Genomic DNA, 19,957 nt, shown 5'->3' with positions numbered 1-19,957 from the left:
TAAAAAAATCTAATTTGGACGCAAATGAAATAACAAATAACAGACCGATTTCAAACCTTCCGTTCATATTAAAAATAGGTTTCAGGCCCCATCATAGTACAGAAACTGCACTAGTTAAGATTGCAAATGACTTGTTTTTAGCTTTAGAACAAGGCTGCATCTCAATACTAGTCTTACTTGATCTTAGTGCTGCATTCGACACTATAGATCATGATATTCTCATAGATCGCTTACAAAATCATATAGGTATTCAGAGGCAGGCATTAAAATGGTTTAGATCATACCTGTCTGATCGATACCATTTTGTAGATCTAAATGGAGAACCGTCTGGTGTAATGCCAATGAAATATGGGGTCCCACAAGGGTCAGTTTTAGGACCTTTGCTGTTCTCAATATACATGCTTCCCTTGGGTAACATCATTAGAAAACATGAGATTAGTTTCCATTGTTATGCTGATGATACCCAATTTATATCTTAACAAAACCAGACAAAATACCCAAGTTGTCTAGATTAACTGAGTGTGTTCAGGACATAAAAGATTGGATGACCTATAATTTTCTTTTAATAAATTCAGATAAGATGGAGATATTACTTATCTGCCCAAAAACCAGCACACAACAGCTTTTACAATTCAGCCTGCGTTTAGAAGGTTGTACAGTACTGTTACTACTAGCTCAACAGTAAAAGACCTGGGCATATCATATTTCATATTTCCAATATCACAACAACAGCCTTTTTCCATCTTAGAAATATTGGCAAACTTAGGAGCATCTTATCCGTATCTGATGCAGAAAAGCTAGTTCATGCATTCATGACCTCCAGACTGGACTATTGTAATGCATTACTAGGTGGTTGTCCTGCATCTTCAATAAACAAGCTTCAGTTAGACCAAAATGCAGCCGCCAGAGTTTTCACTAGATCCAAAAAATATGATTATATTACCCCAATATTATCATCCCTGCACTGGCTACCTGTTCAGTTTGGAATTAATTACAAAATAGTATTACTTACATACAAGGTCTTAAATGGTTTAACTCCCACATACTGTACCTAACCAGTCTTCTGATACGCTACAATCCACCACGCTCCTTAAGAGTTACAAAACTCCGGACTTCTGGTAGTTCCCAGAATTTTACAATCTACAAAAGGGGGTAGGGCATTTTCATATTTAGCTCCAAAGCTTTGGAAAAGCCTTCCAGACAGTGTTCGGGGAGCAGACACAGTTTCCCAATTTAAAAGTAGACTCAAGACACATCTCTTTAATCTGGCATACACGTAACTCATCCCATGACCTCATACTCCAGTACACCTATCCTGAATGGCAACTACGCTAATTCTCTCCATCTGTTATGTAATTTTCTACCCATCCCGAGGCATCGGGAGATTGTGCCAGCTTCAGTAGACAAAGGCCAACCCTGCGAGGTTTCTGAGGCATCCAGAGAAGGACCAGCTCCAGCTGAATTCTGCTTTATGATGGTTGGAGCTAAGCATGCTGCTCCTGTGCTCCCAGTGACCCAGACCCCATCTGCCCTCTACACCTACTGACTCCCTGTGCTGAACTGGATTTCATGTTATTTTAAATAACTTCTGTTATATTGGACTTTCACCTGCACAACACACATTATGTTATTTCTATCTGTTATATCCAAATGAGGATGGGTTCCCTGATTGAGTCTGGTTCCTCTCAAGGTTTCTTCCTTTTGCCATCTCAGGGAGTTTTTCCTTGCCACCATTGCCGTCACCCTTGGCTTGCTCATCAGAGACAATTCATTCATCATTCATTCATCTTATTATTATCTAGACACATTTTTCTCACACATACACACTTCCAAATATTTTCTTTTTCTAAAAAATTTTTTGTGAAGCTGCTTTGAGACAATGACCATTGTTAAAAGCGCTATATAAATAAAATTGAATTGAATATATTTTATTTTTGATAAAGGCCAGATAGACTTTCATTTTTAATGCAACCACGGGGGGTGGCGCAATCCAGTGTCTTCTTGTGCCAGTCCCAAGTCTGGATAAATGCAGAGGGTTGTGTCAGGAAGGGCATCCGACGTAAAACATTTGCCAAATCAATGATGCGAATCAAGAATATAATTCCCATACCGGATCGGTCATGGCCCGGGTTAACAACGACCGCCACTGGTGCTGTTGACCTACAGGCTGCTGGTGGAAATTGGGCTACTGTTAGTCGAAGAAGGAGAGGAGGAAGGCGTGTTCGTAAGCAGAGAGAGAAGAGGAAAGGCAAGAGTTTAGGAGTGATAGTAGGGACTTTGAATGTTGGGACCATGACAGGGAAGGGAAGAGAGTTAGTTGATACGATGCAGAGAAGAAAGGTGGATATACTGTGTGTACAGGAGACCAGGTGGAAAGGTAGCAAGGCTAAAAGCTTAGGATCAGGGTTCAAATTGTTTTACCATGGTGTGAATAGGAAAAGAAATGGAGTAGGAGTTATCCTAAAAGAGGAGTTTGTAAGGAATGTTCTAGAGGTGAAGAGAGTATCAGATAGGGTGATGAGTCTGAAGCTGGAAATTGAAGGGATAATGTTCAATGTTGTTAGTGGTTATGCCCCACAGGTAGGATGTGAGTTAAAAGAGAAGGAGAAATTCTGGAGTGAGTTAGATGAAGTGATGTTGAGCATCCCCAGAGGTGAAAGAGTGGTGATTGGTGCAGACTTCAATGGACATGTTGGGGAAGGGAACAGAGGTGATGAAAATGTGATGGGCAGGTTTGGTCTTCAGGACAGGAATGTAGAAGGACAGATGGTGGTGGACTTTGCAAAGAGGATGTAAATGGCAGTAGTTAATACTTTCTTCCAGAAGAGGCAGGGACATAGGGTGACATAAGAGTGGAGGCAGAAGCACTCAGGTCGACTACATCTTGTGTCGACGTTGTAACCTGAAAGAGATCAGTGACTGCAAAGTGTTGGTAGGGGAGAGTGTAGCCAGACAACACAGAATGGTGGTGTGTAAAATAACCCTGGTGGTGAGGAAGGTGAAGAGGACAAAGGCAGAGCAGAGGACAAAGTGGTGGAAGCTAAGAAAGGAAGAATGTTGTGAAGTCTTTAGGGAGGAGTTAAGACAGGCTATGGGTGGTCAGGAGGTGCTTTCAGTTGACTGGACAACTACAGCCAATGTAATCAGGGAGACAGGTAGGAGGGTACTTGGTGTATCATCAGGTAAGGGGAAAGTGGACAAGGAGACTTGGTGGTGGAATGAGGACGTCCAGGAGTGTACACAGGGAAAGAGGCTAGCTAAGAAGAAGTGGGACACTGAGAGGACTGAAGAGAGTAGACAGGAGTACAGGGAGATGCAGAGTAAGGTGAAGGTAGAGGTGGCAAAGGCCAAACAAAAAGCATATGAGGACTTGTATGCTAGGCTAGACAGTAAGAAGGGAGAGGGGGATCTGTACAGGTTGGCAAGGCAGAGAGATAGAGATGGGAAGGTTAGAGTGATTAAAGATAGAGATGGAAATGTACTGACAGATGCCAGGAGGGTGATGGGAAGATGGAAGGAGTACTTTAAGGAGTTGATGAATGAGGAAAACGAAAGAGAACAAAGAGTAGAAAAGGTGACTGTTGTGGAACAGGAAGTAGCAAATATTGGTAGAAGTGAGGTGAGAAGGGCGTTGAAGAGGATGAAGAGTGGAAAGGCTGTTGGTCCTGATGACATACCTGTGGAGGTATGGAAGTGCTTAGGAGAGGTGGCAGTAGAGTTTTTGACAAGTGTGTTTAACAAGATCTTGGAGAGTGAGAGGATTCCAAAAGAATGGAGGAGAAGTGTATTGGTGCCAATTTTTAAGAACAAGGGAGATGTGCAAAGCTGTGGCAATTATAGAGGTATAAAGCTAATGAGCCAGACAATGAAGCTGTGGGAAAGAGTAGTGGAAGCTAGGTTAAGGGCAGAGGTGAGCATTTGCGAGCAGCAATATGGTTTTATGCCTAGAAAGAGTACATCAGATGAAGTATTTGCTTTGAGGATGCTGGCGGAGAAGTACAGAGAAGGTAACAGGGAGTTGCTTTGTGTCTTTTTAGATTTAGAGAAAGCGTATGACAGGGTGCCAAGAGAGGAGCTGTGGTATTGTATGAGGAAGTCTGGAGTGGCAGAGAAGTATGTTAGAGTGGTGCAGGACATGTATGAGAGCTGTAAGACAGTGGTAAGATGTGCTGTAGGTGTGACAGAAGAGTTTAAGGTGGAGGTGGGTCTGCATCAAGGATCGGCTCTAAGCCCCTTTTTGTTTGCTCTGGTGATGGACAGGATGACAGATGAGGTAAGACAGGAGTTCCCATGGACTATGATGTTTGCAGATGACATTGTGCTCTGTAGTGAGAGCAGGGAACAGGTGGAGGAAAATTTGGAGAGGTGGAGGTATGCTCTGGAAAGCAGAGGACTGAAGGTTAGCCGCAGCAAGACGGAATACATGTGTGTAAATGAGAGGAACCCAGGAGGATCGGTGAGGCTAAAGGGAGCAGAGGTAAAGAAGGTGCAGGATTTTAAGTACTTGGGGTCAACGGTCCAGAGCAACGGAGAGTGTGGAAAGGAGGTGAAGAGGCGGGTACAGGCAGGTTGGAATGGGTGGAGAAAAGTGTCAGGTGTGTTGTGCGATAAAAGAGTATCAGCGAGAATAAAAGGAAAGGTGTACAGGACAGTGGTGAGACCAGCGATGCTCTACGGCTTAGAGACAGTGGCGCTAAAGAAAAGACAGGAGGCAGAGTTGGAGGTAGCAAAGCTGAAGATGTTGAGGTTCTCTTTGGGAGTGACAAGGATGGATAGGATTAAGAATGAGTTCATCAGAGGGACAACCCACGTTAGATGTTTAGGCGATAAAGTCAGAGAGGCCAGATTAAGGTGGTTTGGGCATGTTCAGAGGAGAGATTGTGAATATATCGGTAGAAGGATGCTGAGGTTGGAACTGCCAGGCAGGAGGTCTAGAGGAAGACCAAAGGGGAGATTTATGGATGGAGAGAGAGAGGACATGAAGTTAGTTGGTGTGAGAGAAGAGGATGCAGAGGATAGGGTTAGATGGAGGCAGATGATTCGCTGTGGCGACCCCTGAAAGGGAACAGCCGAAAGACAAAGAAGAAGAGACTTTCATTTTTGGTGTTTCTTTAAATCCTAAGCAGCTCCAGGAGATGCAGACTTTGGACAAACTTGTTGGACATCCACCAGAAGAGAGGACCGATGTAGGTAGTGAGTAAGAACTTTTTCCAGGCAGTGGCCTGTTCCCACTTAGAGCAGCCAGAAAAGCTTTTTTTCAATTCTTGCAAATTTGTCACAATTATGTGGCCTTTGTATAACTCCTGCTTAATTTATACTTTAGGTTTAGCAGTATGACATTTAATATCTTTGTCAGGTTGTATAACATTGTGTATCAGTATCATTTATTGCCTTGATTTTCCAGTTTTTTTTTTTTAACGATTTCATCTCAGTAGTTTCACCTTAGTAGTTTATAACAGCACAATAGCATTAATAGTGTGTAAATATCCTTTTCAGTATTCAAAATGAAAACCCGCTGAGGTCTAAGTTTTGTGGTACTGGAGAAGTTTTAACATGTCCTGACATTTGCACATTATTAACATGACAGATGATCTTATACCACATACTTGAATTTACACATGAAACATGTGGTGGTACAGAAGGTACAAATTTATGGGAAAACAGAGAAAACAGACATTCAGGATAAAACAATGGAAAAGGCCCAACAATGACAACCTGGTGGAGCTGGGGCTCAAACCGCCAAACACCTGTGATCAGTAACTCAGTGCCTTTGCCCTCTAAGCTACCACTGCCCCACAAAACTTAAGTTTAACTGAAGACACAGGTGAACATCGCCTACCTGACATTTCCATGGTGTTTTTTGCTGCTTACCATGCCCTTCTTTGCAATGCACACAGATCCTGTGACCAGCAGTGACAACATTCATGGCATCTGGGGGCTGCTCAGCTCCTGGTACATGGTCACAAGTCAATTTTGGACTTCTTGCTGTGAGACTACACAAAACTCTTTGGCTCTTTGGTCATAGCAATGTCAAAGAAGTGTAAAAAAATCTTTCTTGTAGCACTTCATTGTTTTGTGCTGTGCTATGTAGTACTGTAACAGCTGATTGGACAGGTCAATGCCCCCCATGTGTTGTTTATGCAATCATAATTGCAGGACATGGAAATCTCTTTGTTTTCCATGGACCTTGTGGTTTCACTTCCTCTGAACAGTGTCCTTCTGTATAGGTAGAATAGACAGATACTGTACTTATTGTGACCATGCAAAAAATACCTCAGGGCCAGTTGTGGTCCAGGTTCCCATGCAGACAGAAATTGCAGAGTCTGTGCAACCATGTAATTTCCAGTTTGTGTTTTCCATGACATAGTGGGCTGCCTGTATTTTGCCTACATGTTTGCCTTTGCTCTCTTTCGAACAGTTGGCTAATCAACTGCTAATAAAAAAAAGGATGCTGAAATGCACAATAAAAAAAAAACTACTGTATATCATTGATATCATCATTATTAATCACTATTGGTCATGCATAATGACAAGCTTTACAAGACATTACAAACTTGGTAATGTCGTACAAGGACTTATACTTTTTGCATTGTGATTTACATTTACATCACTATGTCCATGTCAGTGCGCTTATTCAGTATAAATCTTGATCACACTGAAGACTGAGAACTGTGTGTCCTGGTGTGAGGTGCTGGTGAAGATAAAGTTGAAGCAGCTACATTCCCAAAAAATATATATTTTTTTTAATTGATCCTTTATTTAACCAGGAGAAGCCCATTGAGATTAAAAATCTATTTTGCAAGGGAGACCTGGCCAAGATAGGCAGCTAAATTACATCACATTACAAGCAATTTAAAAGCCAAATTTTACACTTACAATGAAATCTCAATCAAAAACATTGACATATGAAGGGAGTCCAACTCAAAACATCTCATTTTTACCTTAAAAACACTCAATGGAATCAATTTACCAAGTTTTAAATTGTTCTGCAGCAAATTCCATGTAAAGGGTGCAGAATAAACAAAGGCCCTTTTACCCAACTCAGTACTAATATGTGGAACAGAAAGCAAGACAACAGCCTGAGATCGGAAAGAGTAATGATTAGTGCTTTTTTTTCATAAGAAGTAAACATAAATAAGATGGAATCAAACCAATAATTGCCTTATATATAAATGTCTACCAATGACAGAGCCTCAGTGTGGCCAAAGCAGACCACCCTACACGAGAGTACAACTCACAGTGGTGGCTGCATGCTTTACATTTAGTAATAAATCCCAGCGATGCATGATAGGCTGCGTCAATCATATGAAGGCATTGAGCAGATGAATGCATATGTAATATATCACCATAGTCCAGCACAGATAAAAAGTGGATGCCACTAGCCATTTTTTAACATAAAAAAAAAGCACAGCTTATTTCGAAAATTAAAACCCAATTTTTGCGTCAACTTTCTCACTAAACAGTGAAAATGAGGCTTAAATGATAGGCAATCATCAATGACAATACCAAGATACTTATAAGTTGTAACAGTCTGTATTTTACGTCCGTCAAGAGTAATCACTGAGGGAACATTCAGTGATCTATTCTGAGGGCCCGTGAAGAGCATAAGTTTGGTTTTGTCCGCATTAAGCACAAGTTTCAGCTGTAGCAAAGTGTTTTGGACCACAATGAAGGCATTCTTTAAATGTTCAACAGCTTGTTTAAGAGAGGGGGCACAGCAGTAAATAACTGTGTCATCTGCATAAAAATAAAAATTTTCATCAGGCGTATGCCAATCAAGGTTATTTATATAAATAGTAAATAAAAGAGGGCCTAACACAGCCTTGTGGAACCCCTTTAAGAATTGGTAAAATACAAGAATGAACACCATCATGCTTAATGCACTGGGTTCTGTCACTAAGATAGTTTGAAAACCAAGAGACAGTATTCTCTGAAAACCCAGAGTTAAGAAGCCTAATCTTTAAACCATCATGATCAACCGTGTCAAAAGCTTTTGACAAGTCAAAAAAAGTGATGCACAGTGCTGCATCTTGTCACGAGCAAAAGAGATGTCATTTATCACCTTCACTGCAGCTGTGATGATGCTATGTTTTTTTCTTAAACCTAACTGAACTGGGGATAAAATGTCCTGTACATACAGGAAGTCTTTCATCTGATCACTCACCAGGGATTCAAGCGTTTTGGTCAAAACAGACAAGTTAGAAATTGGCCTGCAATTATTTAAGTTTGACGGGTCACCCCCTTTCAATAATGGACAAACAAATTCAGATTTCCATATTTTGGGAATAGTATTGCTCTCTAGAGTAAGATTAAAAAGGTACGTTAGAGGCTGTGCTACATAACCAGCAGCTATTTTTAAGAATTAGGGCTCTATAAGATCAAGTCCTGGAGGTTTTTCAGGAGCCAGCCCTTTTAGGGCTTTTTGAACGTCAGCCACTAAGAAAGGAGTGAAATTGAAGACACTTGTAGAGACTACTCTCTACAAGGTGTCACAGTAGAAGGACAAGCAATGTCAAAAAAAGAACAAGACTGAATAAAATGCTCATTAAAATAGTTCAATACCACCAGCTTGTCATTAACTACTGCAGACCCTTTCATAATAAAAGAAGGAACATTAATACTATCTTTGTTTAAAGAAAGTAATTTTATAGCCTTCCAAAATTTTCTAGGATCATTTAAGTTGTCTGTAGCAACTGACAGAATAAAAGTCAGATTTTGCTTTCTTAATAAAAGAAGAAGAACATTTATTTCTTAACTGCCTAAAAACAAGCCAATCAGAGGAGGAGCCTGTTTTTCTTGCTTTGGGCCAAGCTAAATTGTGGTCATATAGAATGTCTCCAAGCTCAGAGGAAAACCAGGGATTATCCCGCCCCTTAACTCTGAATCTCTTCAGTGGGGCGTGTCTATTTATTACTTGCAAAAAACTATCCCGGAAAAAGATCCAGGCTGACTCCACATCGAGAATTAGCTCTATTCTACTCCAATCACAATTAAACAAATCATGGCAAAAACCCTGTTCATTAAATTTTTTGAGATTCCTCTTACAAATTACGCGAGGTTTACATTTAGGCATCTTAGTATTCCTTAAAGCAACAACAACACAGTGATCACTCAAGTCATTGCAAAAAACACCAACAGCAGAAAATTTGTGCGGGGCATTAGTCAAAATTAAATCAATTAAGGTGGATTTCTCTTGGCACTTAAGATTTGGATGAATGGGAGAATTGATTACTGTAGCTGTGTAAAATTGACAGAATCACAAAATGACAAATTCATCTGAACAAGGTTTGAGCCAGTCCCAGTTTAGATCACCTACTAAAATAATTTCAGAATAGTCCAATCTGGATAAGAGTTGAATAAGAGTCTGCAATGCAGTACTCAGGGCAGAAGGAGGCCTATAACACCCAACAACAGTAACAAAGGCCCTTGACCAATTCCACCTTCACTGCCAGAAATTCCAGCTGCTTACTGATTGATTCTGAACAAATTAACTTCACATTAAATTTAGATTTGACATAAATAGCAACCCCACCACCCTTCCTTGGTCTGTCAGCACAATACACGTTATAACCAACCATTCCAATATCCATATCAGTGATTGATTTTGTCAGCCAGGTTTCAGATAACACAACAATATCTGCATCTGTTAAATTCACCCAAATTCTAAGGAGATCCATTTTTGATAACAAACTGCGAACATTAAGGTGAATTACACTCAAACCAGAAATGGATTTTACATCAGATGACAATGGAATACACTGCAACTCAGGGCCTGGATTTGGCTGCACATTGCCAGATAAAAGCAGCAATAAAAATATCAACCATCTCTGTTTGCCATCAGTATATGAGGAATCTGTATTGTGTAATGTGTTTTTAACATGTGAGTCCCAGTAATGTTTGCCATCAAATGCAAAATAGTCATTTAAAATCAACAGATTTTGAAGCTGAAGTATATCTCAAGGTAAAAACCAGGCTAAATTTAAGTCCTTTGCCAACTCTTTTGGCATTTGAGGGGAATGCACAAAGCTTGAACAGTTGAATCCATAGGCTATGTCCAAAGAGCCACAAATGTTGTAAGAAGTACTTACCCAGTAAAAATCACTTGATCTTAAATTCTGCAAAAACAATAAACAAAGCAGCATTATGAGAAGAGCCATGTTAGCAAAAGATGTTAGCAACACCAAGAGGAGCTGGCAGGGCCTCAGGATCCACGCAGAACCTGGCGATGTTAGCTGGGCTGGAGATGGAAGAAGGTAGCTGAGCTGCTAGGACCTGGAGCCTAGAAATGGTAGCTGGGCTACTAGGGCCTAAAGAGCTGGCAGGGCTTTAGGAAGTAGAGCCTGGAGACGAAAGCTGAGCTGCTAGGCCCTGAAGAGGCTAGGAGGGCCTCAATATCCAAACAGCCTGGAGATGGTAGCTGGGCTGCTAGGGCCTGGAGCCTAGAGATGGTAACTGGACTGCTAGGGCCTGAAAAGGCTAACAGGGCCTCAGAATCCAAGTAGAGCCTAAAGATAGTAACTGGGCTGCTAGGGCCTGGAGGACTAGCAGGGCCTATGGATTCTTGCTAGCTGTTGGCGCCTGGTTCAGTTAAGTGGATTACTGATGTAAACACCTAGCCTTAAATGTAATCATTTTTCTGATGCAAAGTAATCCATAATCCAATAAAAATTATTTCATTTAAAAACCAAAAAGCTCAATAATAAAATCTACAAAAAACTTATTCCATATATGAGCATAAAAAACAAACCAATGAGTATAGATAAAGGGACAAACACACATCAGACCATACATGCCGCCATCTTGGATTTATGATCCATTTAATAAAAAATTATTAGCATACATTATTGAATAGATAATTGTAAATGCAAGCTATGTTTATGACAGTAACTTAGCTAGCATAAGCTAAATATTTGCATTAAAACCAGGCTCATGTGGCTATAAAATAAGCCCAAGTCATCACCCATCCACTGCTGTGTTTGACAGTAGGTATGAGGTATTTCTGGTAAGATTCTGTGTGCTGCTGGGCAGTAAGGCCAAACTAATTTACTTTAGTCTCATCTGTCCATAGGACATTGTTCCAGAAGTCTTTAAATTTTTTAGGTGGAATTTTACAAACCTCAGTAGTGCTTCCATGTTCTTTTTAGACATAAGAAGATTTATCCTGCCTTAACCCAAACAAACTGTCCTTGTTAGTTTTTTTATTTTTATTAAGCTCTTATGGACTAACATTTACATGCTCAGTGAGGCCTGTAGGACCTGAGATGTGGCTCTTGGGTTTTTGTATTTTTCTGAGCACTGCACGAACTGACATTGGGGAGAATGTGCTGGGGCATCCACTCCTGGGAAGAGTGGCAACTTTCTTGTCTTAAGTGTTTTCCACTTGTGAATAATCTTACTCACTGTAGACTATTTAACCCCAAATAGTGTGGAAATAGTTTTATAACCCCTTCGAGATTGATCTGCAGCATCAATTGTCTCTCTAAGACCACTTCTTACATCTTTCCCTCTTGGCATTAAGTTAACAAACACCTGCATGCTCCAGACAGCAAACTGCCTGCAAAACTTCTGGTTTGACAGAGATCTGCTAATAAGGGGGTACTTAGTATTGCTCAAATGTTTTTTTTCTTCTTTTTGTCCTAATTTTCTGTTAAATAAATAATGGCATGGTGGAAAAAGGTTATACGCTGTCAGTTGTATTTGCCTAATACTAAAACAAAATGATCAGATTATTTTTATTTTGTTTTTACACAAAAACACAAAGAAGTAATACATTCGGTACTATCTTTTACTAATGACTGTATATTCAGCCCCTGGTGATGAGTCAGTATCCACTGTGATGAGAATGCACACCCCTGTGGAACAATATACATTTGGTTAATTCCTGCTAACAAAGAGATGTAATAGTAATTTGTTAGTTTTTTTTTTCTATACAAAAATATTTTCATTGTTTATGACAATTGAAATTTTCACACATTATATTTTTATTTAGTTTATTTATTATTTATATTAGCATTGTCCTGCTGCAGCACCCAAGATCGATTCAGCTTGAGTTGACGAACAGATGGCCGGCCATTCTCCTTCAGGATTTTTTGGTAGACAGTAGAAATCATGGTTCCATCTATCACAGCAAGCCTTCCAGGCCCTGAAGCAGCAAAACAACCCCAGACCATCACACTACCACCACCATATTTTACTGTTGGTATGATGTTCTTTTTCTGAAATGCTGTGTTACCTTTACTTTTAAATGTAACGGGACACGCACCTTCCAAAAAGTTCAACTTTTGTTTTGTCGGTCCACAAGGTATTTTCCCAAAAGTCTTGGCAATCATTGAGATGTTTTTTTTAGCAGAATTGAGACGAAAAGTGGTTAAAAGTGGTTTGCGCCTTGGAAATCTGCCATGCAGGCCGTTTTTGCCTAGTCTCTTTCTTATGGTGGAGTCGTGAACACTGACCTTAATTGAGGCAAGTGAGGCCTGCAGTTCTTTAGATGTTGTCCTGGGGTCTTTTGTGGCCTCTCGGATGAGTTGTCTCTGCGCTCTTAAGGTAATTTTGGTCGGCCGGCCACTCCTGGGAAGGTTCACCACTGTTCCATGTTTTTGCCATTTGTGGATAATGGCTCTCACTGTGGTTCGCTGGAGTCCCAAAGCTTTAGAAATGGCTTTATAACCTTTACCAGAATGATAGATCTCAATTACTTTTGTTCTCATTTGTTCCTGAATTTCTTTGGATCTTGGCATAATGTCTAGCTTTTGAGGTGCTTTTGGTCTACTTCTCTGTGTCTCCTATTTAAGTGATTTCTTGATTGAAACAGGTGTGGCAGTAATCAGGCCTGGGGGTGACTACAGAAATTGAACTCAGGTGTAATAAACCACAGTTAAGTTATTTTTTAACAAGCGGGGCAATAACTTTTTCACACAAAGCCATGTAGATTTGGAGTTTTTTTTCCTCCCTTAATAACGTAAACCTTCATTTAAAAACTGCATTTTGTGTTCAATTATGTTATCTTTGACTAATAGTTAACGGTTTTTGATGAGCAGAAACATTTAAGTGTGACAAACATGCAAAAGAATAAGAAATCAGGAAGGGGGCAATCAGTTTTTTACACCACTGTAAATGAACAAAAAATAAATAACTAGCTAACTAAGGAGCCTAATTAGCTGGCTAGCTGAGACAAGACAGATTGACATGACAACATGAATTTAACAACATACATTAACAAAAAACTATCTAACTTAGAGACCTAATTAGCTGGCTAGATGTGACAAGACAGAGTGACACTGATCCGGGGGCGCGAGTCGACTCCGGAATTGACTCGCAGATGGAAACCCGGAAGTGGTGCGTGCCTCGAGCTGGCCAAAAATTAACTCGAGGCGCTTATTAATCCCACGCATCTCCGAAATTATTGTGGTTAGTGCTTCCTCGTGCCTATCAAGCACTCCTACTTGACCCTCAACTATTTCCTGCATCCTCTCCAAGCCCGCGGGCTCTACTGATGGTGCAAATATTCTGTTACGTGGTGCGGTATGGAGAGCCACACCACGAGATCTTATATGGGTTATAAAAGCCCTGATGCAGGCCTTTAAAGAAAATCAGTGAAATAGGACGTTGTGACAGTGCTTGTGATACGCACGGAAAGACCTTCCTGTTTGGAGAACTTAAAAGAAAACAAATAAAAACTAATAACACAAAATAAACAGAGCTCCCCCGTCTACGTAAGAATAGACGGGGCTCTGGAAAACAAAACAAAAACTATATCCTCTCGGGGCGTTCGCCCTTACCAAGGATTTATGAGGAAAGAGGGGTTGTGTTTTATGCCCACTAATACTTAACCGGAGAGCGCACGCTACACGGCTGCTTGACGCTCTCTCCTTCTCTCCCTCTCTCTATCTCTACAGTATCTCTTGCCGGCTTCTTAAGGAGGCGGAGGTTGGGGCTTTGCCTCTGTCTTTCTTTGCGCGCTTTTCTTGTTCTTTTTTTTTTCTTTCTTTCCTTCTTTGTCTTGGCCCTGATACCTTACCGGTGCTACCTAATATTCGCACAAAGTGCGGAGGTATCAGGACCCTTATATAGATAGCCATTTACGCACACGGCTGCCAGGCAACGCCGCCGTTAGGCAATCAGCCTGAACTGGCACCCGTGTGCGTAAATGGCCGCGTCTTTGCCTGTTCAGAACTCCGCATGGTAGCAGCCTGCGGATCTGCCTGTTTAAGAGCGGCTCTGCTTTCCTGCGAGCCGCATCGTAACAAGTTCACAATTAAATAATAATAAAAAAATGAAGATAAAATAAAAAATATGATTATGTGAGTATATTACAAGGATAATGTCTGCAGCTGGAGCCCTGGAGAGGTTCAATGCATTCTCCAAATAAAGTCTTCAACTTTGTTCGCATAAGCACTATTACCTTTACTCTTCTACTTTTACTTCCTGCACTTTAAATATGTTCTTGACATGTGCTGAAACTAAGAAAAAAAGCTAACAGCGAGACACATAATCATTAAGAGTTAAGAGAAAACACATTTAAATATTTAGAATCAAATCATTCCATATACAATTATCTGTGATAATGATAGAAATGATCCGTTTCTGTCATTATTATGTCATAAACAATTGTTAAATAATGGTTTAAGTTTGCTGTTTTTGATGTGATCCTGTTAATTAATTAATATTTCAGAATGCAATGTGAATTTGATGACTCAAATCTGGCAGTTAACATTGGATGAGAGATTTAGACTAATATTTGTGATTTCTTTGTTAGTTAGTTTTTTTAAACCTTTTTCTGAGGCTGTGGCCTGGAGGGCCTCCTTAGTGTCATGTGTGGAGTTTGAGGCTTTGCAGATTCTATTAACAAAAGAGAACTAATTCTTATCTAGAAAAATTATAAGATTGCGTGAGATTTTAAGATAAGATACAGTAAGATAAGATAAGATAAGATAAAACTTTATTTGTCCCACAAGTGGGAAATTTGTTTTGCCACAGCAGCAACTAAACAGTACAAAGTTAAAATTAAGAAACAACAGAATGAAGTAAAATAAAATAAAAGTAGGGGAAATAAAAATAAAATAACAAATACTAACAGTATAAATGTATGCTATACAATCTGGCTATAAAATATGGACATCTGTGTAGTAAAAATATATATTTACATAAATATATATTTAGACTATAAGTAAACACAGTTGACTAAGTAATATGTTTGTACTTAATGAATATATGTATACATACAGAGAGTGAATGACAGGCATTTAAAGTAATTTTAGATAATCCTGTAATATTTTATCAAGTAAAATTCAAACACACCTTTGTTCCACAAAGTGATGTCTACCTCCTGACGTCATACTGACACCTAAAGACATAAAGGTTTAAGACTGGTTTAAGCAAAAATATAAATGTGTTCTGAGACTCCACCAACAAAAAAAATCTGAGAAATTGTAGACACTGTAGAGTGACATAGCCCTCCTCTTGATCTTGTCTCTCCTCTAAGGGCTGATGGTCTACTACAGAAACAAACACAGGAAGTTTACAGCTGAATCATTTTTATCAGCCTTTTAACACCTCTCACCTCTTAGTGCTACAAATTAAAACAGCAACTTGCACTTATACAGTCTATGGTTAAACTGGGCTATACATTTAGTCCAATGCTAGTGGGCTACCTCTGGTTAACCTAGCTAGCATGCTAACAATATAGCACCTAAGTAAACATTAGAAAAAACTCACACATTTAGGACAATGCCTTAACACCCCATATACGAAACATTAACTAGTTAAATAACATAAAAATACATGTGCATGCAGCTCTGAATGCATGAGAACCATACCGCACATGTGCGGGTTACCTGACAGTATTGCATGCTCCATAGATCAGACTCTTACTTAGGATTAGATGTGATCTTGCAGTCTTATTGGTTGGTGGACAAATCATACAGTTTGGCTTTAAGCATGTCTAAATTTTACAATGGAAGAGTAGAAGAGGAAGACATTATTGTTTTCTTTGAACAAACACTGTTTGCTTTTACCTGCTTCCATCTGGTTTCTGTTTGCCTGTGCCTGAAAATAAGACTGACATTGGCATTTTTTAATAAACCAAGGATTCAGAATCACAAACTACAATTGAGCCACACATCACATTACTTAAATGAAATTAGGCATTTAGTAGGACCTCTTGAACCAAACAATAAACATGATATTTGTTCACATACTGTGATGATCAGTGATTATAATGTTATCACACATTTTTAAAAGCTGTACATAGTCTACATTTTAAGTCTCCTGACCTTATATGTTTCATCCTAGCAACCTGTATAAGTAATTAGCATGCTATGCATCTTTTGCACAGATTAGTTATAGTATTTGTCAGGAACACGCAATAATAATAGTCCACCATAAGTAAATATTACAATAATTTCCTAAAATAAACATTTAATGTAAAACAGTAAAACAGATAATAAAAATAATAATAATAAAACAACCTAGTTAGGATAACAGCTACTGCAGTACAGTACAAGATTGCAGGACTTCGGGGGAGGATAACTGCAGTTACTGCAGTTAATTACCTTGATACAGCAATTTAGTATTAAATTTTAGCAATAAACTGTTCAAAAACTACAACGTTACAGAATCATGCTTTAATACAACTGCATGTCAACTGCATTTAATCTGAATTATACTCCACTCACTCATCTTCTATACCGCTTTATCCTGTAATCAGGGTCACAGGGGCCTGGAGCCTATCCCAGGAGGCTTAGGGCAGAAGGCGGGGGACGGTTACCAATCCATCGCAGGGCACACACACGCACACACACTCACACCCTACGGGCAATCTGGGAACGCCAATTAGCCTAACCTGCATATCTTTGGACTGTGGGAGGAAACCCACCAAGCACGGGGAGAACATGCAAACTCCATGCACACAGAGGTCCGTAACTGAAGTAAAATGTCAGTTTTTATCCCAGAGACTGCAGTTATTTTTCATAAGGGACAAATTTACAAAATCATATTTCAATACAACTGCATTTTACTGCATTCTACTGTAACTGTTAGTACTGCACTTTACTTCACAAAAACTGCAGTTATGTTTTGCACAGGCTTCCAAACTTTTGCTTAATACAAAAGTTTTATTTAGGTGCCAAGGCTTCTCAGCCAGTAGTTTTACCAAAAGGTTAATTTCATGAAACTTCATTTAAGAGCTTATTGTACTGACACCCAGTGGCCACATTTTGTGTAGCAAATAAACCCTTTGCAATCAGCACAATTAATTTGGACATGCTGTTGCAAGTAATATTTTATTAATGATTCTCTCTGTGCTAATTTAAAATCCACTGTGCAAATGAAACACTTGCGCCATTAACTACTACCATTCTTTGAATCTTTGAAAATTAAGTGAAAAACAAATTACCCCCAGTCAAAAAGTATTAGGCTACTGGGGGTGAACGGTATGCTGACTAAAGGAGTCAGACATCCATGTGAACAAGATTTAATTAAATCAGTCGAAGAACCTAACAGATGACAAATTAATGAATAAAAATTAATTTTGAAGTGGCAAAATTAATTTTGACACTTCAACTGGTTTAATTGAATCTTGTTCACATGGACAGACATCTGACTGCTCCAATCTCCAATCAGCATCCCTGTGCACCCCTAGTAGCCGAACACTTGTTACACAGTAATTAAATTTGAATAGAGGAATGATAAGTGTCACACCTGTGCCACCACAGTCCTGGGGAATAAGATCTGGTTCTCCGGATTATTGAGCCGCCGCTTTGTCTTCCCCTAGTGTGTCTATGTCGGTATGTCTCCCAGTAATAGATTGGTTTCACCTGTGTCTCTCCCGTGTGTCACTATTTAAACCATCCGTACCCGTAGACCTCTGTCTGTTCATTGTTGTTGTCACGTTTGTCTATGTGCCACGTTAAACTCTATGTTCTTTGTTTCCTCCTCAGGCCTGAGCAGAGTCTGCAGGGACTGGGCAGGGCCAGTTAATGACGGCAGTCCAAAGTCAAGGTCAATGTGGAAACTTAGTCCACTTGTGTGTGAGACTCTTATGGCGTCTGTTATGTTCTTCGAATAATCTTCTTCAATCGTTCAAGTCCCGCCTGCAGACCCAGCCTGAGGAGTCCGCGTTCGGTGTTTGTTTTTTGTATTTTTTTGTTTATTGTTGTTTGATGACTTTCAAAGAGAAGAAAAAAAAGAAATGATTGATTCACAAAATAACCTGCATTTGCGTCTGTTTCATACAACAGAGGGCATGACAATAAGGACTTTACTCCCTACTGTATCTACTCAAATATGAACAACACATGACTTGAGGCTTTATTTGGAACTTCCCCTTCTGCATGACATATTTTAGAGCATCCGTATTTTATGTACCATCATTACTTTAGTTTACTATTTTATTCTGTTAGCATCATGTTTTGGTTGCTATTGGCATTAGGATTAGCAATAGTTAAAAACCATAGTCATAGTTTTCATGTTTGTATTTATTTTGTTTATAATGTAAAACACTTAAATAAACATCCATCTGTACTTGCATCCTGTCTCTCCTCCATACCCTACAGAACACAATAACAACTACTTTAGGATACTCTCTATTATCACTGGTCTGGCAGATTTTGGGCCTTCGTCACCTCTTGGCAGTTGTACAAAGGTACTAGTCTCCTCCCAATTCTATTTATTTTCTTGAGGGGGCCATACTCAAAGCAGAAGCAAGGTTGTGGGCAGAACAGCCTGACAGTGCAGAGTGCAGAAGCCCAAGTGGAGGCATGAGAGCTCAGAGCTCCAGGAGGAGGCCAGAGACCTCAAAGATTCAAGGAGCTGTAAATTCTGAGAATGAAGTCATTCTATTAGATGACTGAATAATAACCAGTTCCATGCTTTGGGATGTCTGAATCATGCCTTGTTTCATGCTATGGGACATCTGAATAGTAAATTTAGAATCATTCCATCATTCTATGATATTGGATGGCTGAGTAATGCCCTGTTCCATGCCATGCTCTACTTGACATATACCTAGTTCTGCTTGACCTATACTCTGCAATGTATAGCTACACACAACAGTGTACTGCGGTTGTGGGGCTTTGAGAACACTGTGCTTCCACCATTGCTCAGCATCAGGTACACCCTGCTGGTACAGCTCAGACCCTGTGCCCATGTCCAGGGTCATACCAAAATTCTTCTCCTAAATAAATCTCTGTTTATATACAGCCTGTGTTTGAGTAGTGTTGCTGTTCAGTATGTTGTGTTGATTGTTATTGGAATTTTGCATTAGCTGTAACAATAGTTCCAAGCCATAGTCATAGTTTTCATGTTTATCCTTATAATATTTAAGCTCTACTTAAATATTTAGATCCAAACATCCAGTGCATTTGGATCCTGCCTTTCTTTCATATCTGACGTAGATATGGATTAGTTATACAGTACTTGATTAGTTATAAAGTAACAAGTGTAACTAGAGAACAGGCCACACCACACGCCATTTGTTCCATTATTTAACAATACAGTATATTAAGATCTTTAACTGATAATTCCGAACCACTATTATAAAAAAAAGACAAAAATTAGTTTTTTTTTCTCTCCTGCTCTAAACCTTCGTTCATGGTCATCAAATGAGATTAATAAAATAAAAAAATTGTTTATACTTTCTTTAATGTTTACAGTTTTTATTGCATGAAAAAAGTATACACCATGTCAGTACACCATGAAAAGGAAAACAGAATATTGTAAAAGGAAAACAGTTATATTGTTAAAAGTATGCTACTTTTATGTAAATAAACATTGAATATCTTGTTTGGGAAGATTCTACCAATCTATATATTTATCTAATTGAGTCAGAAACATGACAAATGCCAAAACACTACAGCACAATGTATCTTACAATTTGTTCACAATGGACAAATCATCCTAATTTGTATTTATAGTGATTAAACCATACAATTTAAGTGTTAATAATATGCTGGTTGGGTTT

The sequence above is a fragment of the Clarias gariepinus genome, chromosome 20 (assembly GCF_024256425.1).
Source record: "Clarias gariepinus isolate MV-2021 ecotype Netherlands chromosome 20, CGAR_prim_01v2, whole genome shotgun sequence".
NCBI classification, from domain to species: domain Eukaryota; kingdom Metazoa; phylum Chordata; class Actinopteri; order Siluriformes; family Clariidae; genus Clarias; species Clarias gariepinus.
The sequence above is the reverse complement of the archived record's forward strand: the minus strand, read 5'-3'. Positions refer to the sequence as shown.